Here is a 27,571-nt window from a genome sequence, read left to right as displayed (position 1 = left end):
CTATACTTCAATAAAATAAATTTTTAAAAAATAAAATAAAAGACTATGTTTGAAGACAGGAAATCTTATATCAACTTAATGAAATTAACCATTTCTTGTGTATATAGATTCTATTGTCAGGAAAAATTATGAAAGATCAAAATGGACAAAAACATATTAGTGGGTGTCCTGTTGAATTTACCCATCAAGATTATCTCCACATTACACTGTCTTCGAATTATCGTATAATTCTAAGTTTTAGATAACTGAAAACACTGCAAATGATTTTTCAATATGCAGAGGAGAAAGAACTGATTTCCCTCTCCTTGTGGAAAATGCCAGTTTTGAATCTATTTGTAAATTCATTTCATAAGCTATTTCTGTTCTTTGAATTTGTCTTGAACCAATAACATCTTTCTGGCTCTTTCATTAGTTAGAGTTAAATAAAATCTTTGACATATGTTCATTTTATATGTAAATGACAGTCATGATTTTACCTTTTAAAAAGTATCCTTTAACACTATCTATCTTTTAAATTCCAAAGAATTTTTTAAAATGCTAGTAGACTCAGTTTGGGCAATGATATTATTTGGCCATAGCATAGGATTTCTGTGCGTGCCATCAGCCAATTTTTGCAATGTTGATTATCTGTTTAGTGACAAGTACTTTGCTACTTCCTTGCTTGATACATTTAAAAACTGCCTACTCCTTTTTAAAATCTTTGAATCATGTATGCTTGAAGTGAAGTCATGTTTGTGAAGTAATGACTGCATTAAAGCCTCTAAGGCAGGCTTTCAAGAAATCAAAGTATTTGGTCCCCTAACTAAGATTCTGTACCCTTACTTCCTAACATCAGAATAATGGCAAGAAAATGTTAATTCTCCTTCACAGTTCATTATTTAAAATGTGCTTCCGTAATCAGTCTCTAAGAGAAGTCTTTTCTGATTCCATAATTCCACCTACCAGTTTGGGTGTGGGGAATCTGGCTATTTAAATACAAGCACGTTATTTTTTTTTCAGACAGAAAGCTGAATTTCCAAAAGAAATAAATCAAATGCAGCTTTTTGAAAATTGGACCTATTATGCTAAGCTGATGTATCCTCACAGAGGAAGGAAGCAAAGCACTTGGAACTAATAGAATTGGCTGAACACTGGAGTTTTTAAAAGCCTTGGCCCATTTCCTGGCTGACCTCTTCCATAGCACAATGTAGCAGTAAATTGGAGTGGCATCTGAGGAATACAGACTCACACACCCTGACATATACTAGTCACAATCATAACGTTTTACATAGTACTTGTTATGATGCTATTTAGCTTGAAATGTGTAGAACATGCACTCACAAATAAAATTTAATATTGGATTATTTTTCCAAAATTGACTGGGGTAATATAAGGTAACTATGTTCCCTAGAAACACTAGTATTGCCTAATTTATGAACATTAACATTACCCAGCAGAATCAGACAAAGCAGCCTTGAGAAAATTTAAGCTGACAGAAACGCCATATTGTTGAACACCATCTTATTGGGACTAAGAAAACAAAAAATTCACCCAATCATCCCTTTATCCTAGGTAGTTGTTATATGGGGTTTTCTGTTTTGTTTTCTTTCTTCATTAGTACCTTACAATCTGAAAACGAGAACATAATTATCTCTTAGATTTTATCGATTTTCAAAGAAGTCTAGCAATTCTTTGAAAATAGTCACTTATCCAGTCACCAACAGAAATTATTACGATGCATACACCTTTATCATTGTTAAGGGAAGGTGCCTGATAAAGTCCTGGATTATATTCACAAAGATGGTTTGGTATCCTATAGATAGAGATGCTTATGTATACAGATATTAAATCATGGCCATATCTCCTGAATGGAGTAATAAGTCAGCGACTGAGGTCACAAAAATCATTATACCATGATTTCTGCCCTGGAGAAGTTTACAGTCTAGCAAGGAAGACAGATATATAACAAATTAATTACAATAAAAAATACATAATGCAGACAAATACAACGTGCTATGGACAAGTGCAAAGAAAGAAGTGATTATGATGAAACAAAGAAAGGGATAATGAAAGTAGAAGAAGAGAGTCACAGGAGGTGACTTTTGAAGAGGATCAAAGAATTACCAAGCAGAGAAGATGGAAGGGGCATTATCATCAGAAAGAACAAGTTTAGTAAAATGTACACCAACTTTCACGTTACAAAAAATGTTCGTTTTCTTTCCTTGGCATTACAAAAAGTATACATTTTATGTGGCACCTTGACATAAAGTGATGAATCTGGTTTCCCACTTCAGCAGGTCTGTAAGCAAGATGCTTCTACGTCTTGAATATAGGATTAAATAGGTATGTATTCCAAACGAGGACTAGCCGTAGCCATTTTAGTATTTCAAAATGATGTTAACGTTAATATAGCAAGTGTTGATTTTAGAAAAAAATTATTCCCAAGATAACAACCATATTGCAAATTTCTCCAGTATTTCAAAAGGGCATCAAGTGAGATTTTAAAAAAAGATGACTTTATTTTCTAGATTTGGTCTAGTTATTTTTGGTTTTAGGGCAGCTCTTCTAAAGTGTAGCATGCTTAAATTTCATACCTGGGGTACTTATTACAAACCCTTGGACTCCTGCTTAGTGAATAAGAAAATATGGAGATGGGAGGTAAGACACAGGAATTGGCACTTTATGCAAATTCCTCAGGTGATGTTTAGATATTACTGCTTTTAGAGAATTTAGCCTAAAACTGCAGCTAAGATAGACTTGTTTCCTAGAGCACCACAGAACTGAGAAGCAATTGCAAATTTAATTGCCTAAGAAAATTTGTAGATAGGTTTACATAAAGATATAACTACAGGCATGAGAGAGGACAAATAAAAAAGTTCAAACTCGTTTAATTTTAATTTCTTTTTTAGTAAGAGAAACACATTTACAAAACACATATTAAAAAAAAACATATTTACTCAAAAATGTTTCTTAGAATTTTAAGAGGAAGGCAGGTTCATACAATAATAAGTAACACCATGTTGCAATTTGAAGGTGTAGGAAAGGAAAAACATTCCTCTACCCTCTTGGGCTCAGTATCTGAGGACATGTGAATTAAACTGACAAAAGATAGATTAGCAAGAGGAAAAGAAAGCAGAGTTTATTTACATGTGCAATATGCATATACGAGGGAGTGCTTAGTGATATACTCAAAGGGGTAGTTAGAATCTGGGGCTTATATATTTAACTTAGTAGAGGAAAGGAAGGGGGTAAAGGGCTTCCAGCGGAAGAACAAATAGGTTTCTTTAGAGAAGACAAATGAGTTTCTAGAAGAACAAATAGGAGATAAGAAAGCTTGTGATAATTTTGTTTATGCAGTTGTGAGTGGTCTTTCTGTCTTCTTCGTGGCCATGAAACTACCCCAGGCTCCCTGACTTCAGACTATACTACAAAGCTACCTTAATCAGGACAGTATGGTACTGGCACAAAAACAGAAAGATAGATCAATAGAACAGGATCGAAAGCCCAGAGAGAAACCCACGCACATATGTCTCTTGCACTGCTGGTGGGAATGTGAATTGGTACAGCCACTATGGAGAACAGTATGGAGGTTCCTTAAAAAACTACAAATAGAACTACCATATGACCCAACAATCCCACTACTGGGCATATACCCTGAGAAAACCATAATTCAAAAAGAGTCATGTACCAAACTGTTCATTGCAGCTCTATTTACAATAGCCCGGAGATGGAAACAACCTAAGTGTCCATCATCGGATGAATGGTTAAAGAAGATGTGGCACATATATACAATGGAATATGACTCAGCCATAAAAAGAAACGAAATTGAGCTATTTGTAATGAGGTGGATAGTCCTAGAGTCTGTCATACAGAGTGAAGTAAGTCAGAAAGAGAAAGACAAATACCGTATGCTAACACATATATATGGAATTTAAGAAAAAAAATGTCATGAAGAACCTAGGCATAAGGCAGGAATAAAGACACAGACCTACTAGAGAATGGACTTCAGGATATGGGGAGGGGGAAGGGACAGCTGTGACAAAGCGAGAGAGAGGCATGGACATTTATACACTACCAAACGTAAGGTAGATAGCTAGTGGGAAGCAGCCACATAGCACAGGGAGGTGTCTTCTCTTGTAGCGGAGCATGGGCTCTAGGCGCACAGGCTTCAGTAGTTGTGGCTCATGGGCTCTACAGCACAGGCTCAGTAGCTGTGGCACATGGGCTTAGTTGCTCTGTGGCATGTGGGATCTTCCTGGACCATGGCTCGAACCCGTGACCCCTGCATTGGCAGGCAGATTCTTAACCACTGTGCCACCAGGGAAGCCCTTACTCTTTTTATAGCTGAATAGTATTCCATTGTATGGATATACCACATACTGTTTACCCATTCACCGACAATGCACATTTGAATTGCTTCCAGTTTGGGGCTATTTTGAATAACGCTGCTATGAATATTTGCATACGAGTCTTTGTGTGACGTATATTTTAATTTCTCTTGGGTAGATTCCTAAGGGTGGAATTTTTGGGTTGCCTGGTAAGTTTATGTTCAACTTTTCATGAAACTGCCTAATTATTTTCCAAAAAGACCGTATCATTTTCCCTTCCCACAAGCAATGTATGAAGATTCGTGTTTTTCTATATCCTCACCAACATTTTTACTGTTTGTCTTTTTGGATAGAGCCATTCTACTGGGTATGAATTGGTATCTCACTATGGTTTTAATTCGCATCTCCATGATGGTTAATTATGTTGAACAATTTTTCATGTGCTTATTGGCCATATGTCTGGCTTCTTTGGAGAAATGACTATTCAGATCTTTTCTCCTTTTTTTAATATGTAGTTTTATTATCGAGTTGTAAGAGTGCTTTAAAAATTCTAGATTAAGTCCCTTAATAGTTAAATGATTTGCAAAGATTTTCTCCCATTCCGTGAGTTGTCTTCACTTTCTTGATGGTATCCTTTGAAACACAAAGGTTTTTAATTTTGATGAAGTCTTTTATTTACTTTTTTTGTCATTGTTGCTAGTGCTTTTGGTATCATATCTAAGCTTTGTTTAACCAAAGGTTACAAATATTTTCTCCTATATTTTCTTCTAGAATTTTTATAGATTTAGTTTTTACATTTAAGTCTACGATCTATTTAGACTTATTTTTGTTTATAGTGTAAAGTAAGGGTCTAAATTAATTTTTTGGCATTTTATGGATATTCAATTGACACAGAACCACTTGTTGCAAGGGCTATCCTCTTCCCATTGAATTGTCTTGGAGCCTTGGTGAAAAATCATTTGATCATAAATGTATGGGTTTACTTCTGGACTCCCAATTCTGTTCCATTGATCTACATGCCCATTCTTATGCCAATACCACACTGTCTCCACTATTAACTTTTGAAAGTTTTAAAATAGGGTAGTGTAAATTCTCCAACTTTGTTATCATTTTTCAAATTTATTTTGGCTATTTGAGGACCTTTGCATTTCCATTTGAATTTTAGCTTACCTTGTCAATTTAGGGAACCTTGCAATCTTAACAATACTGAAAATTCCAATCCATTAACATGGAATGTCTCTCCCATTTATTTAGATCTTTTAAAATTTATCTTAGCAATGTTTTGTGGTTTTCAGTATACAAATTTTGTACTTCTTTTGCTAAATTTCTTAAGTATTTTATTCTTTTTGATGTTGTTAGGAATGTTTTCCTGATAGTTTTCTTAATTGCATTTTTGGATTGTTCATTGCTAATGTACAGAAATACAAATAATTTTGGTATATGGATCTTGTGTCTTGTGACCTTGCTAAATTCATTTACTAATTTTAGTAGTGTGTGTTTGTGTGTATTCCTTAGGATTTTCTAAATATAAATCATGTTGTCTGCAAATTAAGACAGTTTTTACTACTCCCTTTCTAATCTGAATGGCTTTAAAATAATTTTGTTTTTTTGCACTGGTTAGAATCTCCAGTACAATGCAGTACAATGATGAATAGAAGTAATGACAGTGGACACTCTGGTCTTGTTTCTGATCTTAGAGGAAAAGTATTCAGTCTGTCATGATTACATATATTAGTTAAAGGTTTTTCATAGATGTTCTTTATCAGGTTAGGAAAGTTTCCTTCTAATCCTAGTTTGTTGAGTGCTTTTATCATGACAGGGTGTTGAATGTTGTCAAATGCTTTTCCTGTATCTTTTGAGATGATTATGTGTATTTTGTCCTTTATTCTATTAATATGGTATTTTTAATTGTTTTGTGGGGTTTTTTTTTAAAGACACTTATTCAGTGTCATGATCAGACTATTATATTTAGCAATCAACAGCATGGGTGCAAAAAAAGAAAATCTACATTAAAACCCTTTGTTGGAATGCTTTACACCTTCCACAGAACAGAAACTAAAATAACCTGTTATACAATTAGTCACAAATACAGTCCTCGAATATATACACTACCAAACGTAAAATAGATAGCTAGTGGGAAGCAGCCGCATAGCACAGGGAGATCAGCTCGGTGCTTTGTGACCACCTGGAGGGGTGGGATAGGGAGGGTGGGAGGGAGGGAGACGCAAGAGGGAAGAGATATGGGAACATATGTATATGTATAGCTGATTCACTTTGTTATAAAGCAGAAACTAACACACCATTGTAAAGCAATTATACTCTAATAAAGATGTATAAAAGAAAGTTATACAAATATAAAACAACAACAACAAAAACCCCAACAAATACAGTCCTCGAGTTCTTTTTGCCCATACACATGAGTATTGTCTAAAATGTCTTATTTGTAGCAGCTAGGCCCTGCCACCACTGTGCTTGGCTGAAGTCACAAATCTGTTATAATCTGTAGCTTCCCTGTCACTTCTCTGGTTCTCCTCTTCTGCAAAGATTTGTTTCCTGGCAGTAATTAAAACCTTCTGCCACTGCCATAGCTACTGCTGCCACTGGAACCTCCAGAGCCACCTTGGTTTCATGGTTTGGCAAAGTATTGGCTTCCACCACCACAGGGGCCAGAACTTGTGCCTCCAAAGTTTCCTCCTTTTGTGGGTCCAAAAGTTGAAGATTGATTGCTGTAATTGCCAAAGTCACTGTAGCTTCCACCACCTCCAAAACTGCTTCCATCATTACCAAATCCATTATAGCCATCCTGTCACCATATCCACCACCACCGTGGCTGCCACCAAAGCCACCTCGACCACTGAAGTTTCCTCCATGACCAAAGCTGTCACTCCCACCAAAACCACGTCTGCGACCACCACCAAAGTTTCCAGAACCACTGTGATCTCTTTGGCTGGATGAAGCAACAGCCATCTCTTGCTTAGATAGGGCTTTCCTTACTTCACAGTTGTGGGCATTCACAGTGTGGTATTTCTGAACGACAATCTTATCTACAGAGTCATGGTCATCAAAGGTTACAAAAGCAAAGCCTCTCTTTTTGCCACTGCCTTGGTCAGTCATGATTTCAATCACTTCGATTTTCCCATACTGTTCAAAATAATCTCTTAGGTGATGTTCTTCAGTGTCTGTTTTAATGCCACCAACAAAAAACTTTTTCACAGTTAAGTGGGTACCGGGTCTTTGAGAATCTTGAGACGGCCCTCTTTGGTTCCACAACTCTTCCATCTACCTTGTGTGGCCTTGCTTTCGTGGCTGCATCCACCTCCTCCACAGTGGCATATGTGACAACCCCGATGCCTCTGGAGCGCCTGGTGTTTGGATCCCTCATTACCATACAGACTGTGAGTATTCCCCATTGCTCACAATGGCTCCTCAGACTGTCATCGGTTGTTTCAAAGTTCAAACCTTCAATGAAGAGCTTCTGCAGCTGTTCAGGCTCTTTGGGAGACTCTGACTTAGACATGACAGCAGTAGAGGGGAGAGACTTCAACAATGCTTACTCGGCAGCATCCGTGGGCAGAAAGCTTCACTGTTTCTTTTTTAAGATTTTTTTGATGTGGACCATTTTTAAAGTCTTTATTGAATTTGTTACAATATTGCTTCTGTTTTATGTTTTGGTTTTTTGGCCGCGAGGCATGTGGGATCACGGCTCCCCGACCAGGGATCGAACCTGCACCCCCTGCATTGGAAGGTGAAATCTTAACCACTAGACCGCCAAGGAAGTCCCTAATTGTTTTTAATACTTCTCCACTTTGCATTTCTGGAACAAATCCAACTTTGTTGTGTTTTATAATCCTTTTTATATATTGCCGAATTCGGTGTGCTAATGCTTTTTAAGATTTCTTGCATGTGTATTCAGGAGGGTTATCAGTCTGTAGTTTTCTTTTCTTCTGATGTCTTTATATGTGTCTTTGGTATCAGAGTAATACTGGCCTCACAGAAGGAATTGGGAAGCACGTCCATCCTCCTCAATTGTTGAAAGAGTCTGTAAAGGATTGGTGTGATATTTTTTCCTTTAAATATTTGATCCAATTTGCCACAAAAGCCACATGAGCCTGGGCTTTCTGTGTGTGGGGGTGGGGGGGGTGATTTAAATTGCTGAATCAATTTCTTTACTTTTTAAAAAATCTATTTGCATATCATAATTTTTTGGTAATACTGCTCATATTAGATAATACAGTTGACCCTTGAATGACATGGGTTTGAATTGCATGGGTCTCCTTATACATGGATTTTCTTCAATAGTAAATACCACAGTGCTACACGGTTGGTTGAATCTGTGGATGCATATGCGGAGGAACTGCAGATGCAGAGGAATGGCGGATATGGATATATGCGGATTTTCAACTGCATGGAGGATTAGCGCCCCACCCCCCCGTGTTGATCAAGGGTCAACTGTATGTTTTAACAATTCTCGATTCTGATTTTGCCTTCTGATGGTTGCTATCATTATTTTCTTGGTTGTTTACTAACTTGCCTGAACTAAGTTTATGACCTCTGTCTCCACTATAATGTGGGGCTGCTGACGGCTCTGCTAAGACTTTTTTCTCTTGCTTTTATTTTTAAAGACTAGCTTTCTCAGGGTTGCTCCTATATCTGCATAGCTCAGTGTTAAGGTTTTGCTCAAACACCTCCAGCGAGTATACGTCCATTATCTGCTGAGGAGTCTGTGGGTGGACTGAGGAACACATTCAAGCTTCAAACTGTTTACAAGTCTGCTCCAGCTTTTATTTTCTCCTGGTCTCTCTTGCTTCTCATAGGCGTGTAGGCCAGGGATGTGTGGGCATGTACACAGGATACGTGGATTGCCTATCAAGTCCACTATGGCTGGCTCCCTTCCTGGATTTCCCTGTTACATCCCCTGGTAGTCTGCTGGCCCAGTGCCTGCCTCAAACAGTCCTGCAACCTCAGGCTAGCAGTCCTTCTTACCCACTTGCCACTGAGATCTGACAATGCTCTAAATCAAGTGACTTCCTTTCAGCAGCAGCAGTGGCAGCAGCAAAGCGGCTAGCTTTTATTTTACAGCCTGTCTCACCACGGTTGAACTACTGTGCCAACAAAGCTGGAGTGGGGAGTGGTGGTGGTGATAAGTGGTAAGTTGGAGCGAGCCCAGTGTATTAGTCAGGATTCTCCAGAGAAACGGAACCAATAGGATACAGATAGATAGATGGATAGATAGATAGAGACTTATTATGAGAGATTGGCTCACATGATTAGGGAGGCTGAGAAGTCCCATAATCTGTTGTCTGCAAGCTGGAGGTCCAGGAAAGCTGATGGTGCAGTTCCGGTCCAAACTCAAAGGCCTGAGAACCACAGGAGCCAATACTGTAAGTCCAAGTCTGAGTTTGAAGGACCATGAACCAGGAGCATCAACATCTGAGGGCAGGAGAAGATGGATGTCCCAGCTCAAGCTGAGCAAATTTGCCGTTCCTCTGCATTTTTGGCCCTCAGTGGATTGAATGATATCTACCCGTACTGGTGGGGAGATCTTCTCTACTCATTCTACTGATTCAAATGCTAATCTCTTCCAGAAACACCCTCACAGATACACTCAGAAATAATGTTTTATCAGCTATCTGTGCATCCTTCAGTTCAATCAAGTTGACACAGAAAATTAACCATCACACTCAGGCAAGTACACCATAGACTTGCTCTGTTCTTACCCAAAGTTCAGAAGTTCTAGGTTTGTTCTAGCCTTGGGTCAATTTCCAGAGTGTTGAAATGGTTGTTTTTGACAATCTGTTCAACTTTTTAGTTGCTCTGCACATAGGCGTAAATCCCCTAAACTCAAGAATTTATTTACTCAAATACAGGAGGATTTTCTTCATCAAGGTCAAAGAAACTCTTCCAACTGAGGGAGACATCAGTCTCTGACCAGCATCAGTGCAAGATACAATAGTAATACTGACCTGGAGATTTTTCTACTGTTTTACAATACGGCCTTTGATCCAAACATATGAAGAAGGGAACTAATATTTAATAGAAAATGGACATCAGCTTTGGTGTACACTTTGCTGATATGATTTGAACTTGGAGCCATGTGAGCAAATCTAGATGGCAGAAGAAGCAAACAGAAGGTCATATGTCTGGGGAATGAGAAAGAGAAATTAGGAAAGAAAGAGAGAGAGAAGAATATGAAAGGAGTCTAATGATTTTCCCGAAGGGCTCTTTATACCCAGATAGATTTTCCAATTATTTTGTAAATCCCTCAAAAGCAAGAACAGTCTTTCATGTGTTGTAAAATGCTTTAATGTAATGTCAGTACTGCACATGTGTCAAATTAAAATACTGTAATATTCACTAGTTTCAACGGTCTGGGTAGTACTGAAGGCTAGGTTTGTTAATATTTTATGGCCATGAAGCCAAATTCTAACTCTGTAATGTAATGTTAGTGTGTCCTCCTCAATCTAGAAGATGGGGCATTGAGACACACACTAACAAAATTTCAGCCACACAAGAGTCAGATTTTCTGACCTTCACTTATGTAAACAATATCTAAAAGCAGGCATGTTAGGAGCCAAAGATTGATGAGCTGCCAAAATGCTGAGTATTTGTTATATAATGTGGAATAGTATCTAGGAATATCTATACCATTTTTAAAATACTCAGGAGACTTAAATTTGTTAAAAATCATTGAATTATACACCAAAACGGGTGAATTATATGATATGTAAAATATTCCTCAATAATGTTACTAAAAATACCCAGGAGACTGAGAAAAAAACCATATTTTTCAAATATGAAGTTTGAAAAATATACAGATGCAAAATAAAGTCAATTATAGTCCTAAGAAAAGGCAATCTGTTAGGTATTACAGATATTTAATTCAAACAGATGTCTTACACAGCTGCATTTTAAGGTAGGTGAAACATGCCACTTTAGAAATGAATGTATTAATGAAATGTTAGGTGCAATTAGAACTCTAGCTATTCAGGAATAAAATTTTCAACAAATCCTTTCTTAAAATTTTTCTTGAACTTTTACTATCACTTATATTTTCAGAAATTTGCAGCTCATGTAACCAACCTATGAATGACTTTCACCTTGACCACAGATTTGTTTGTATGGAAAAACACAACAGTATTTGCTAAGTATATTCAATACCTTCCACCTAATTAGTACCTCAGGGCAGGTTGTTTATAAACAGAAAACAATAAGGGACACGTTAAATATCCCCAGCAGTACTCTCTGCATACTATCAGCTTTAGAAATAAAGAAGACAGTTTGCATTTTAAGCAATAAACCAGCTAGCTACCAGACTGCCATTAAGTACAAGGAATCCAACTAGAGAAACGTGGGATTCATGGGGAAATAACATTATCTGCAGCTTTATACACTGGACAAATGAACATGGCTCCCTTTAGCTTCAAATTAGAAATATGTGTAGAGGGCAACATGGAAATAGATACTATTATTTCTGTTTTTGATATTAATTTAAAAAAGAATGTTATAAAAGTGTTTCACACTTGATACTAAATACATCTCAATTTTGCACATCCCCCACCTTCCTACAATCACTGCCAAGTGACTACCTAGTATCCATTTACTGGGATTACAATAGAAATCAGCCATTAATTAGGGAGCATTTGGCTCAAGGGACCTGTAGTGGGTTGCAGAGAATTGCACATCATGCTTCATATGCAGATGAGGTTGCCATCTGGTGGATTTTGTCTAACTATAAGCTAACAACATTTATAGGTAAAAGCAGAGTAATCCTTTTCTAGATGGGCAAAGCTGCCACTTTTAGAAAACATCTGGTTTCTTTTAACATTTATTAAGTGTCCATTTTGTGATTTGCTCTGAATGGGTGCCTGTTTTTTGTAACTTAAATATGAGGGGAAAATACCACGAAAGCAAGTATATTAAAACTTCAGATTTAAAAGGTAAAAAATGTGGGATGAAAAAAGACATTCCATGCAAACAGTAACCAAAACAGAGCAGGAGTGGCTACACTTAGATAAAATAAACTTTCAGCTGAAGTCTTTCACAAGATACAAGAAAGTCACTATATCGTGATAAAGGGGTCAGTTCAGAAATGGCAATACAATAATAGTAGGGGACTTTAATATCCCACTTTCAATATCGCATAGATCATCTAAATAGAAAATTAATAAGGAAAGAGTGGTTCTGAACAACACTATAGACCAAATGGACCTAACAGACATATACAAAATGTTCTATCCAACAGCACCAAAATACACATTCTTCTCAAGCACACATGGAACATTCTCCAGGACACATCTTATGTTGGGCCGCAAAGCAAGCCTTAGTAAATTTAAGAAGATTGAAATCCTATCAAGTATCTTTTGCAACCACTAAGGCATAAAACTAGAAAGCAATAACAGGAGGAAAACTGAAAATTTCACAAATGTGTGGAAATTAAGTAATATACTCTTGAACAACCAATGAGTCAAAGAAGAAATCAAAAGGTAAATCAGAAAGTGTCTTGAGACCAATGAAAACAAAAACACAACATACCAAAATTTATGGGATGTAGCAAAAGCAGTTCTAAGGGGGAAGTTCAAAACAATAAATACCTACATTAAGAAAAAAGAACGATCTCAAATAAACAACATAAATTTACACCTCCAGGAAATTAGAAAGAGAAGAACAAACTTAGCCCAAAGTTAGCAGAAGGAAGAAAATAATAAAAATTAGGGCAGGAATAAATGAAATAGAGACTAGAATGACAATAATAAAACAAAAAATCAATGAAACTAAGAGTTGGTTTTTGAAAGATAAACAGAATTTACCAACCTTTAGATAGACTAACCAAAAAGAAAAGAGAGCGGATTCAAAAGGTAATAAATGTGACTTTTTATTTAGCAAGTTTTTGCTAAACAAAATTTTGTTATGCTAATATTAAAAATGTCTAGAAGTAAGATCTATGACATCACATTGGTTCTGTTTTAAATGTCAAAGTGACTTCTGATATTAAGTATGTCTTTACCTAACAGCCTTACCATGGGGATTCAGGAGCAGATACATGCCAGAACTATAAACAGTTCCTTCTCTAACTTACTCTAATACAAAATGACTGTTGATTCAAATATCACCACCCAGGTTATCTAGTTTTACTTTTCTCTCCTTCTTTTCCCTAATGACAGGGATAGTATTGGGTTCTTGTAGGGATGAGAGCACCTACCGAATAGATTTTTAATACATCTCAGTAAATATGAGAAGTGGGTATTTTGTTTGTCTGTTTGTTGTTGTGCTTGTGTGTGTTTTTTCTTTTACTGAAGCTCTATCTACTTTTCCACCCTGATGATTTCAATTAACACTACCATGTTTGCATGAAATAACCTACATCAAAGTTAGTTTAAAAAAAGAAATCAGCAAGCGAATACATACATATGTATATACATAAAATATCAATACAAATTTAATACAAATATTAATACAAATGTAGTGACTACTCCAGGAAATATGACATCACAATTGCAAACGTGATGTTATATGAATGGGTATTTGTGACTTGGGATAAAATTTCCTTTACAGTAAGGTGATACAAATAGCTTTTCTATGTATAAGTGAGGCAACGAGCTCTGGAAGCCAGTTAGATGACAAGAATAGGCTCTGGTAATGCAGACACTAATGTTGAAAATACATGTGAAGAGTTATATATTTCATGAAATAGGAGGGGATAAAAGCAATACAGCTAAATCAATGTATTTATATAATGGAACTTAATTATTTTACTAAATTTAAATTTTAAATAACCTAAGTAGATATTTAACTCATTCATTTATATCCCTAAACATTTTTATAATCCAGTTGACAAGAAAAACTTTTTGATGTCTTCTTATTGAGGTCTCCTTATATTTGAGGATATATAACACATGCTGATGACTACATAATCTGCATTTCTAGCCTAGCCCTTTCTCTTGAACTCCAGACTCAGATACCTAAATATCTCCTAGCTATCTCTACTACCATGTTCCACAAAAGAGACAGAAGAGCTAACTGGTTAGGAGTGCAGACTAGGGGTTAAACAGACTGGGTCCAACTCCTGATTCCATCATTTACCAGCTGTGTAACTTTGGACAAGTTACTTCATTTCTTTGATTCTCAGTATCCTCACTTGTAAAATGGGGATAAAAATAGTACTGATCTTATAGGATTAGTGTGAAAATTAAATGAAATATATACCTAGTACACTTGGCTGAATGTACTCTATTAAACAATCAATAAGTTATACCTTCCACTATAAGAAACACATGCACATATATCTCATTGAAACCAGTAATTTTTTCCCTTGGTGTGCCTTAGCTGGCAGCTCTTTTTCTAGACTTGCTGTACCTAAACTGGTTTTAATGATGTTTTGCAGCAGTTGTCAAAGGTTAGCATGTATGAATAGTATACAAAGGAACACATATATATGGAACGTTACCTACAAAATTCATTCTGTTTATACTGAAAGTTGGCAAAACAGAAAAATCAAAATATTTTGCATCATTCACATGGTATTTGTCACATAATACCATATACAATATAGCAGTTCTTTTGTATATGTCTTACCTTCAACACTAGATTATGAGCTTCTTGATAAACAGCAGTTTAGGCATTTTTAATATCCTTTCTCCCATAATGCTAACCACAATGCCTTGCAGAGAGTAGGTACTCAGTAGATATCAATCAAGTAAGAAAAAAGAAATATACCTTGTCCTTTTACAATAAAAAATGCAAAATTTTCAATCTTAAACAATTGGCAGGCTGAAATATATTTTACTAATCTTTGGGAGAATTAATTATTTAAATTCTCATTTCCTCTCCAGATTATTTCCTTTAATCCTAGACCAATTTTATAAATGTCCCAGACCTATGCATTCTTGGTAGCTTGTCTGACTGAATGTGTATTAAATCATCACAGGTTGCTATTATCTAGGAGTTTTTGTGAAAGTTTGATCACTTGGAAACATCAGCCATATTGCTTTTTTAAAAAAACATGTTTAAAATTTATAGTAATGCCTTGGCAGGTTTTTCTCTCTCTCTTTCTCCTTTTATTCCATATCCTCTCTTACAAAATATTTGATGGTATATTTTGCAAAACAGTGAACTATTGGAATCAAAACTCCTGCTTGAAGTTCCAAATCATTAACCTTCAAATTCAAGTACCTAAGATGAACTATTTCGTATTAACATACCGAAAGAACAGCAAAAAGCAGGGATAGTGTACAGAATTATGCCATGAATATAAATAAGCCTAGAGCACTTGGGAAGGGGAGGAATGGGAGAGGGAAAGGAAATGAGAATATTATGACTCTTTGGAGGCATTCTTCCGCCTTTCCTCCTCCTTACCTATTTAACCTTCCATTTTTACTGTTTAAGTTCACTTGTCAAATAATCACTAAACATGTATATGAAATAATTCATAAAACATGTTTAGCAGTTACTGACACACAGTAAACACTCAGTAAAGGTTAATAAATATTAGCGATTAATATTATTACTGTGTGCAGTCCCACTTCTTTGCTCTTACATTGACCCCTTTTCCCAAATTTACATATAGGCAGGGTGTGTGGTCAGGGTTGGAATAGAGGAGGACTAGGCAGACTCTTTTTTTAACAGTTAAGGTCTGTCTGAATAATATTTTTAAAATAGTGTCTGGAATTCACTCATTTCATGAAATCTACATTAAATTCCCAGCTCCATCTCTCCAACCAGGAGTCTTTCCAACTAGGCACTAAATGGCATACTTCTTAAGGTTCCCCAATGAGGGCAATTAATGTCTAGAGGCAATTTTTCATAAAAATGCATTCTGTATCCAAAAACACTAGACAAGCCCGTATATCTTATGTTTGTGTATCCAGTTAAATTACCTATAATTTTAAGTATTTGAAAGTTGATATAACTCAGTTTTCTGTAGCAGCAGATCTTTTACAGTACAGTGAATAGTCATATATATGGCTTATACATTATAGAACTACTTATTTCACGTTTCTTAGAAACAGATTTTCTTTTTGCAAGTGGGCTTCTTAGTCTTCCACCTTTAATGTTATTAGTTTGGACTGCATTATTTCTCCATATAGAGTGTGCTATAAGACTTCCAGTTAAACAAGGCAGATTAGAAACATGCATTCATCTCTGCGCATGCATGAAGCTCCACTAAAATGACAGTAAAGGAATTTTTAAAAAAAGGTATAAATAGAGAAGGACAAAGAGAACAGGAGAGAAGACAACAGCAGACAAGCAAAGTTGACAAAACTTTAGAAGCTGGAAAGCAATAGATGAGATGAATGTTAAGCTTACTTAACAAACTGGAAAGAGCTGAAACCTAAGGCTGGTGGTGATGAGTTGTTTTTAAAGTTACTCGATATCTCTGAGATACAGGTTGAAGGGAGAGCTGAAAAGAGGAGGATTGATTGAAAGTATGTATAAGGAAAAATTGCATCCCGAAAGCTCCTTATCCATTCAAACAAGATTCAAGTTTTAATACAGCATTCTATTTCACTGCTTGGAGGGTCAATGGGTGCTTCTTGCTGTTGAAGAAGCTTGTTGACTTAGTTGAAAGAAAAACAATGATTTCAGTTAAAAGAAAAATTCAAGTTTTATTTTCTACGGTAATTAAAACATCTTTCCAGAAAAGAAGCTCTAGTGTTGGAAACAATAGGCATAGCTGAGGGCCGAATTGTGAACTTTAGTGAAAATGGGGATTGAATCTCTATTTACTAAATAGTAAGACTGCCCTCTGTCACCTTTCTGCTGGTTGATTTCTAAGATATTTTCAGCTGAGCAGACTGGAGGATTCTGTAGAAGCTGACCAACACAAGTGTAAAGCCCTACAGACACTGATATTTGGGGTCTCCCATTAAAAAGATTGAATTTCTTTCCAGTTACTCCCCAGTGAAGCTCAACAATCCATAAGTCACAACAATGGAGACAGAACTTCTTTTTTGTGCCTCAGTCTTAAATATTTATGGCTGACCAAATCCCTAGATATTTGAGTAAATTTTCTAAAGTGAAAGACAGAGATCAAAACAACAACAGCAGCAGCAACAAAAGTCAAAGAGAAAAGAAACAAAACTATAATAACATCTTCAGAGAAATGAGGTGATACTAAATTCAAGATACAAGAACAATGTTCTGTAAAAATGGAACTTTCAATGAATGAGAAAGAGCTCTTAGGAATTCGAAATATAGTGGTAATCTTAAAAATCAATAGAAGATTAAAAATTTTCAATTGATGAGCTCTCCTAGAAAGTAGAACAAAAAGAAAAAGAAATGGAAAATAGAGGAAAGATGAGAAAGTTCAAGGATTCAGTACTGGAGGGCCAAATTGGACCAAAAGAAGTTCCAGAAAGAGAGGACAGAAAAAGCAGAAGGAAGGAAATTACTAAAGAAATAACACAAGGAAAATTCCTAGCACTGCAGGACATGAATATACAGATTACAAAGGTCTATCATGTATCCAGAACAGTGAATGAGAAAATAATTCTCAGTAACATACATCATAGTGAAATTTCAGAAGATAGAATAAACAAAAGATTTTAGAAGCTTCCTGAGAGAAAAAAACAGGTCATATACAAAGTATCACAAATAATATTAGGAACAAACTTCTAAACTGTATCCCTAAAATTAAGAAGACAAGTTTTTAGGGAAAAATCATTTCCAACTGTGATAGGATGAATAATGCCTCCCTCCAAAGATGTCCTTGTCATAATCCCTGGACCTGTGGATATGTTACCTTACATGGTAAAAGGGATAAAGGGATTTTGCAGATGTGATTAAGTTAAGGATCTTGAGATGGGTGATTATCCTGGATCTTCTGGGTAGGACCAATGTAATTAAAAGAATTCTCATAACAGGGAGGCAAGAAAATCAAAGTAAAAAAAGGAGATGTGTAAACTGAAGCATGGGTTGGAGTGATTGATATGTTTTGAAGATACAGGCAGGAGCCATGAGCCAAGGAATGCAGGTGGCCTGTAGAAACTGGAAAAAGGAAGGAAAAGGATTCTCCTTTAGGGCCTCTAGAAGGAAACAGCCTTGCTAACACCTTGACTTTAGCCTATTGAAAATGAATTCAGATTTCTGGTCAAAATAGAATAAATTTTTGTTGCTTTGAGCCACTAAGTTTGGGGTAATTCATTACAGCAGCAATAGGAAACTAACAAACCAACCTAGAATTCTATATCACTCTAACAACTGGATGAGAGATTAGAACAAGGTGTTTTCAGACATGCAAAAATCTCGAAAAAATTTATCATCTTTCTCAGGAAGTTATTGGAGGATATTTGTCCACCAAAATGAGGAAGTTAAAGGAAAAGTGAGGGGAACATAAGGTATAGAAAATGGGATCCAATACAAGAGAAAGGCAAAAGGAATTTTCAAGATAACAGTGAGAGGATACCCTAGGAAGACAGCTATTCGGAAAGATAAACCAGCTCAAACTGAAACAGGATAAAAATCCCTATCACAGACATCTTTAATTTAAAAAAATGAAAGTTATAGTTACCCTGATGTATTTGAACATACAGAGAGGAGCTGTATGGATTTCTTGGGAAGACCTGTTTGGGTATGAGTAAGTGATAGATTCAGAAAAAAGAATCCTAAGCAAATAAAAATTAAATAAAATGTAGCAGAACAAAATTTTTATAGGATAGGAAATGTAATAACAAATTCAATACATGGTTAAACTCTGAATAATGTTTACAAAGTCATAGTAATATAATCACTGAATATTGATTTTACCAAAAATTTGGGGAGGAAGGGAAGTATGTGTTTATGGGTACATAAGAGAGTCAAATTGCCACCTTTCATAATAGAAAGTCAATAGATATTATCTAAAAAGCTGAAAAATCAAGAAATAGCTGTGGAAAATGAATGTTGCCTGCCATTTCAGTAAACAAAGGGTGTTGCAGCCATCAAACCATCAGCCACTGCAGCCCCCCCAACGGTGCACCCTGAGGGGAACTGAGAATGGAGAAAAGCAGGATACTGGCCCCGAATAGTTAAGATGCATATCAAAGGAATAATTTTGATGAGCCCAGACTCTTGCATCTTCCCATACATAGAAAAGCACTAAATTCATTACCTTGAGATGTCTGTTTTTTTGTGATTATCAGTAACTTTTGATATTCAACTACATGTTTTTTTGCTTTTAGCAAAAACTGCTATATATCCTGGCTCCTCCCTTACCTCTTTGGAACAGTTCCTCAGAGCTATCTGAGAGGTTGTTTCCCAGGCTATAGTCCTCAATAACATCCCAGAATAAAACATAACTTGCAACTTTCAGGTTGTGTGGTTTTTTTTCAGTTGACATAGCAATATAAGCATGTTATCGATACACAGAAACATGGTAGTAAATATTATAGGGAATAGCTAAAATTGTTTAAAGTTATTGTCCTTTGGAGTGAGAATCAGGAACGGAGAGGGATAGGACAGAGAACTATTGTTTTTTACTGTACTATTTAAAAAAAAAACTATGTACATGGTATCAATTTAATAAAATTAAAATTTTACTTTAAAAGTGAGTTATTCCCATGAACAATACATTTTTATGCTTAGCTTAATTCATCTAAGATGCATTGTGGGCATATTCTAATCTAGAAAGCACAGTTTTTATGATAGGTAAAAATCCTCTTACATATATTGGCACATTTGCACTTACTCAATTCTTGAGGGATACAAATAAAAATCGTTGCTATGACCTATAGGGCTTGTTTAACTCTCTAATCTCATTGCATGCCACCGATTCCTTTGCCTATTATGCTCTACCTACACTGTCATTTTTCATTTCTCTTTTCAAACAAGAAAAGCACCTTTCCTGATGACCTGTCCAGTCTATTCACTTTGCTTGGAAGGCTATTCCCTCAGTCTTCTCCTGGTTGGCTCCTTATCTTTCAAGCCTCAGCTTAAATGTCACTTCCCCAGAGAAGCTTTCTTTGACCATTGAATCTAAAGTCAGTTCTCACGCCACCCCACCCCTCCTGTTATTCTCTCTTGCATTGCTCAGTTTTTTATTGCACTTTATCACAACATATTTGCAGGCTTGTGTGTTTTCATTAGATTCTAAGCTGTCTAGTCTGTGTGTAGCAGAGGGACTTGTACATAGTAAGTGCTCAATGAATATTTTTGAATTAATTTGTTTTTATTAAGTGATCTGTCCATACCTCTGATATTTATAAAGAATGGAATGTTATATTCTGTAGTTTTTGCTATAAGTTAGCAAAAATTAGATAGAGAATTAAGTAAAAACAAAATAAAACAACTCAGACCTTTTTGAAAACTTGAGTTCTTGAAAAACATCCAAGTCTTAATATCTTTTGTCTCATCTGAGTACTAGCCCTCTATCATATAATGGATTCTAAACAATGTCTGGTATTATGTTTCATTCAGTACAGTCTCCTTTAATCAAACATTTTATCATTTGTAGTTAAGCTGATTATGATAAGTTTACGAAACAGGGGCTTAATTAACATCACTGATCCATACAGGAGGCATATACTCATATAATTAGGATCACATAAATGTCTTTTCCTTCTTCCAAAAATACTTGGTAATAAGATGTATAACTTAGTCTTATAGTCAAAATAATAGAATTAAATGCTTCATTTAGGTGACTTAAAAGAGCATTTCATGGTCTTTGATCTTTGTCTTTGTAGCCTAGGAAGGAATGTGAGGTAAAAATCACAAAGGTTCATTTTAATTATTTAAGTAATATTGTAGTTTTGATATGATTTGTAGTATAATTTTTTATAAGCAGCAATTTCATGTACAGATAGGATTTGTAAAAATCTTTCAATTTCAGTCTGATAAAAAGAGATCAGACATGTAATTTGTCTACCACATTGCTTGTCACATTAGGAGAGTTCAATAAAAATTAGCTTTTTTCCCTGCCTGTGATAACTCAAGTAGTGGTACAGCCAACTCTCATTCATTACAATTCATTAAAACCTCAATTTTACACTTGTGTTTTTTTAACCTAAGCCAAAGACCCTGATCTGATTTATTTGAACTCATTGTTTCTGCTTCTTCATATTTTCTTTCATATCTTTTTTTAGGTATCCTTTTGAATCTTGATTTTATCAGCTCTCTTGCACACTCTTGGGTAAATGAATTATTTCATTCTACTCACTAGGATCTTGAAGAAACTAGGAAACCTAGTTGGAATCTTTTAAACATGGTTGAAAGAAAAATATCTATTAGTAAACTGTAGAGGAGGAAAAAAAATCTTTTTTGTCCCTCTACCCTTCCCCAGGTGGGGCCTTGTAAATTGGACTGACAAAAGACAGATTAACAAGAGAACAACAAACAGAAGTTTACTAACATGTGCATCAGGCATAGCTACATGCACTCAATGATGAGTAACTGAAAGGGGTGGTTAGAGCTTGACCTAATGCAGCAGCTGAAAATAACAAAAAAGTCTTAGAGGGCTGACAAGACAAAGGAAATGGACTTTGAGTTTTTGGGGTGGCAAATTGGGAGAAGGTAAATATATGGGGGAACTAACGGATCATAAGAGCTAGTTAGTAAAGTTTGTTATGTAGGTTCCTCTGATGCTGATTCCAGGCTGTAAGGGTCTAGAGCTGTCTCTGGTGGTTAACTTCTGTCCTTCCTGGTACAGAGGGGAGGTACATACCCTTACAACTACTACTTTTAGGCAAATAAGGGTAGGGCAGAGAGTTTTTCTTGTATCTGCTTCTTCTCAATTGCTTTCAGCTCAAAATAATTCTTATTTCAAAGTGCCATACTTTGCAGTAGCATATTCTGCTAGCTCTTTAAAATTAAACAATTTTCTTTATGGTTCTCCAAAAATTGACTCTATTATAGTAAAATTTTGATTTGTCCAGTGTAGGCAAGAAATAATTATTTTTGTGTCCCTAACAGTAAGACAATTACCATCAATAATATTTGGAAGGGGGAGGAGGAAAGGGAGAGTCAAGTTCTGGCAACTCTTCAAGAACACAATGGATCCACAAAGCCGAGATTAAAAACAAATGTTTTATAATATGCAACTTCTCAGCTTTGATAAAAGACATTTACTTTAATAATAAAGGATATATAGAAACTTTTGATGAATGATGAAAAATTAAAGAAATAAATCTAAACACAATAGTTAGGCAGCTCAAGGATTCTATAACGTGCTGTGTTTAAAAGATTAAGAAGAAACATTTCTGGTTTTTCAGACTTTAAAAGTCATATTGCTGTTATTACTTTATACTATAATATAGATACCAATACTGTAGGCTCATCATTAAAGGATAAGTCAGCATAGTATATGCCTTGACAAGCATCTGGAGGGTTGGATTCAACCCTCTGCTATTATTATCTTGGGAAAAAAATCACAATCTATTTGAATCTCTGTTTCCTGTCCATAAAATAAAACCAATGAATTCCATGGTTTCTTAATTCTAAAAGTTCACAGGACCTCCCTCGTGGTGCAGTGGTTAAGAATCCACCTGCCAATGCAGGGGACACGGGTTCGATCCCTGGTCCAGGAAGATCCCACATGTCGCGAAGCAACTAAGCCCATGCGCCACAACTACTAAGCCTGCGCTCTAGAGCCTGTGAGCCACAACTACTGAGCCCGCATGCCACAACTACTAAAGCCCGCACACTTAGAGCCCGTGATCCACAACAAGAGAAGCCACTGCAATGAGAAGCCCGTGCACTGCAACGAAGAGTAGCCCCCGCTCACTGCAACTAGAGAAAGCCCGTGCGCAACAATGAAGACCCAACACAGCCAAAAATAAATAAATAAATAAATAAAATTAATTTAAAAAAATAAGTCCACAAAACTTTGATCAGCCTATGAACAAAACCATATATTCTTGAGATAGAAAAGGCACTATGTTTTATTTATTGTCATATTCCCCACAGGGCCTAGCATGGTACCTAATAATGTAACTCTTTTTTAGTTCAATAAACATTTATTTTATGTCCCTAGGTTCCAGGGACAGCACTAAATTCTGGGAATTCAGAGATGACTTAGACACGGTCTCCACTCTTTCAGGATTTTACGTTCCAGAGGAAGAAAAAAGTATACAGGTAATTTAAACATCAAGAATTATGACAGAGGTAGGCAAAGAACAATATTTGCACATAATGCACATACCTTACAAGGGTCAGAGAAGGGCTTCCTGGAGGAACTTGCACCTCTGCTGAATCTTGAAGGATTAGCTAACCATATTGATGGGGAGGGAGAGGAAACAGCAAGAGCAGAAACAGAAAAATATAAAAAGAATATGAATAAATTAATATGGCAAACATTCATCACAATTTCATTCTGAATTATTTAAAAAATAAAATAGATCCTCATTTATATAAAACCAATATGAAACCACCCTAATCATAAGGATAACTAATGCTACTTTATTTTCCATATTTACTTTAGATTCTCAGCAATAGCTCCGTGTTTATTTTATTGGGCAAGTATATATGATATTTCTTCTAAAATGCATGTCAGAAAACCTGGGTTTCATATGTCATGAAAAACTGAAAGATTTTGAAAGGGGGGGGGAAGAAAAGGATTACTGGGTAGCTTACAGAAGGCTGGGCATTGCCTAGTACATCCTTCCTGGTTATCTGACTCTGTAGTGTTCTGAGCCTTTCATTGGATTAGAAAGAGTCCTGGAAATCTTGCCTCAGTCCACTGGTGCCGTCTGAAAGTTATCTAAGTGATGTCAACTCAGAAGTCTATTCTTTGAAGTGGCAATCATGTGAAGTACCTGGTACAGTCCTTTTCCATGAGGCTCTGAGATTGTTCTTCTTTGTTGAAGATACAAATTCTAGCCTGTAGTAGAATCTTCGGGTAAGCTTTAGAGTAAAACAAGAACATTAAGAGATTTAATGGCTGTGGTTAATTTATTTCTATTGCCAATTCTATCAAAATAGAGGAGCCGTATTGGAGTCCAGTATGTAACTATTTCATAGGAGTTTTGATGAGGGTTATTCCTGAAGGTAAAACAGTATCATGGAGGGCACATCCATCATGGAGGGCACTGACAAATTGCTGGGGACTTCCCGTAAAGCATGCAATTTCTGAAATTTTTATACTAATATTTTACCAAACAAACGTAATTTAGGAAAGGCTGAATGTCCCTTCTGATCTGACAACTTTTCCCATGCAACTTTACTATAGTAACAAATTAAACAAACCTAATTATTTCCAGTATCTTTTTTTGTAAAGTGGCAGTGCAAATCTTTGTGATTCCAAAGGCCCTCTGAGAAGTCTTAGAGGTTTTACACATAAAGGTTTTAGTTTTATGTATGTAATATATTCTGAAAATTTTATTTTATGTGTCCTAAATTTAGGAACTGATTTTGGGAAGACAAAATTAAGGGTTGTCAGAGGAGATCTGGTCACTTGATTAGGTAGGATCATGAGTGACTGAGAAACAATGCTTCCCTTCCTATTTAATCCAAGTACAAATAATGCATTAAAAAAATACAATGTAACACAATGTTACACACTGTAACACAATGTTACACACTGTAACACAATGTAAGTGAAGAGTTGCGTTCTATGGGTATTTTCCCCTTAAATAATCAGGGACACAAAAAGACAACTTAAGTGATAGAAGATTATTCTTGTAAGACACAGAATCTTTGCTATTTAGGCAGATTACATGTAAGGTAAAGAATAATCTTTCAAATCGTAGGTGTAAGCATTAATTACTAAATAAAGGAAACAACCCCATCTAAACTGACCCAGTACTCTAAACATTTTTTTTTTTTTTTTTTTTTTTTTTTTTTTGCGGTACGCGGCCCTCTCACTACTGCGGCCTCCCTCGTTGCGGAGCACAGGCTCCGGACGCGCAGGCCCAGCGGCCATGGCTCACGGGCCCAGCCGCTCCGCGGCACGTGGGATTCCGAGCGGCTGGGCACGTGGGATCCTTCCGCACCAGGGCACGAATCCGTGTCCCCTGCACCCGCAGGCGGACTCCCAACCACTGCGCCACCAATAAGCCCAGTACACACTTTTTTAAAAGGTGCTTAAAGATCCTGGAAATTATCTTCAAGCTGGCATACCAGGAAACATAGTTACTATTGAAATAAAGTTTGTCAGAATGCTGATTTAATGTAGTTGAAAAGAAATTTACATTTTTCATAATCATAAACATTTTTAGAAATAATGTTAACTTATTTGATAAGTAAGCCTGTTTAAGTTTAGGGAAAACACACCCAAGTAAAATAAAATGCATACTTAACACTGACAAAACAGAGAAAAGACTTAATTACCAAAATTTTGTATCAATTATGTAATCTTGGGTTCTTAAATCGTTTCTGGATCAATTTCTGCAAGAAGATGTTTTAGTAAAGTCTAGAACATTTAAAGTATTAATGTAACCAAGCAAGGGCTTGTGTGCCCATGCCACAGAAAGCCAAACTCTGACAGTGGGAGTTTGCAGCAAAGTAAGGGTTTATTTGCAGGGCACAGAGCAAGGGAGTGGGATACAAGTCTCAGATTCACTCCATCTTGGTCTCTGAGTTGGAGATGTTTTGAAGGGGAAGAACAAAGAAACTGGAATTAATCATTGTCTTGTGATATTTCTGTGACATTTCTTAAGCATGATTTCATGAGTCAAGATGTCTCTGGTTTAGGATTCTCTGGCCATGTGGTCCATGGCTCAGGGGTCTGTGAGCTTATCTTACCCTGGAGAAACAGCCTGAGTTTTTAAGGTAATGATGATATCTACAACAACAGCAATTTTAGTCACCTGACTCTGGTTGGTTAGTGTTCAGTTAGCATAGGATTGAGGTCAGAGGGCACAAGAAAGGGAAAAAAGTTTTGAATAGAGAGATTAATCATTAACTCGGTAAGGAAACTGTTTTAGCGGGGCTCAGTTTCATTAGATATTCAATTTTCTTATTTTCTGGAAATTTAAGACTATTCAATTTCTGTATGTGCTTATTCTCTCTATGAGCTCATCAGAACAGTGCTCCTTTAATTTATATCTTCCAGATATAGGAAAAGATATCATAGACACAAGATCTTTCTGAATTACAGAATATTTTGGAATATTTTTTGTCTTTATATTCCAATAAATATTCATACTTTATTCCTCTTATTGGGCAGAAAATATGCTTATATTTTATTATTTAACCATGATCTTTCTACATTTATTGTTATTATGAAACTAGTTTTATTAATTCATGAAATTTGGTATCAAGAAAGGGGTAGAGCATACCACCCCTCAAAAAGACATGTACTCAAGCTACAAGATTTAGAGAAACAGTCTTGTTAGAAATAGGCTTAATAGGTTTTTTTAGCCCATGTTCTAGGCTTAATTCACCTCTAATCCTTCTCGTGTTAAGAGTTTCTTCTCATACCTTCCCTTCTGTATTTAACCAGGCAGAGCAAAACATCCATATTAGCTAAACTGAAATTTTAAGTAGGAAATACAGAAAACATTAGAATGAGATAAAGCAGGCAATGATCTTAGTAATGGTGGTAGGACAAAGAAGAGGAGTCTTGAGAAATCGCCTCTCCCGTACCTGATTGCCTAAGTATAATATATATGTGGTATTTATTCATGCTAATGTATAATTTTACATTTTATTATAATTTAAATTTATGGTAATTCTACGTTTTAAATGGTTCAATGGATGGGTTCAATGACAGAGAGTAGGCTTCAGGCCTTAAAGCCTCTTTTTTTTTTTTTCTTAGAGAATGGACTTGAGGATGTGGGGAGAAGAAGGGTAAGCTGTGACAAAGTGAGAGAGTGGCATGGACATATATACACTACCAAACGTAAAATCAATAGCTAGTGGGAAGCAGCCACATAGCACAGGGAGATCAGCTCGGGGCTTTGTGACCACCTAGAGGGGTGGGATAGGGAGGGTGGGAGGGAGGGAGACGCAGGAGGGAAGAGGTATGGGAACATATGTATAACTGATTTATTTTGTTGTAAGGCTGAGGCTGACACACCATTGTAAAGCAATTATACTCCAATAAAGATGTTTAAAAAAAGCCTCTATTTTACACACAATGCTTGCTAATGGAGCTTACTGTTTCTCTGCAGCTTCCAAGACTCTGTAGGGCTCTGGTTTCTTGAGAACCACAGTTGGAAGAAGAGCCCAGGCTAATGAGCGATTTTTAAAAGGCACTTTTTTTTCAGATGCCCTCAACAGACTTGAAGTAAAACCATCTCTCAAATGTATCTTGGCTAAAGAATCCCAAACTTCTATATCATTAAAAGAGCTGTGGTACCCGAGCAAGGATGCAAACACAAGGGTGTGAGGCTTCATGATTATTTTTTAAACCCCAC

General features: G+C 36.1%; 1 pseudogene; it reads right to left on the bottom strand.

The window, feature by feature from the left end:
- Window positions 1–6,870: 6,870 nt before the first annotated feature.
- On the bottom strand, window positions 6,871–7,824 carry LOC112402277 (heterogeneous nuclear ribonucleoprotein A1-like; annotated as a pseudogene).
- Window positions 7,825–27,571: the final 19,747 nt, after the last annotated feature.

Source organism: Neophocaena asiaeorientalis, unplaced genomic scaffold (assembly GCF_003031525.2).
Source record: "Neophocaena asiaeorientalis asiaeorientalis breed wild unplaced genomic scaffold, Neophocaena_asiaeorientalis_V1.1 scaffold604, whole genome shotgun sequence".
NCBI lineage: Eukaryota > Metazoa > Chordata > Mammalia > Artiodactyla > Phocoenidae > Neophocaena > Neophocaena asiaeorientalis.
This window is presented reverse-complemented; position numbering and strand designations above follow the sequence as displayed.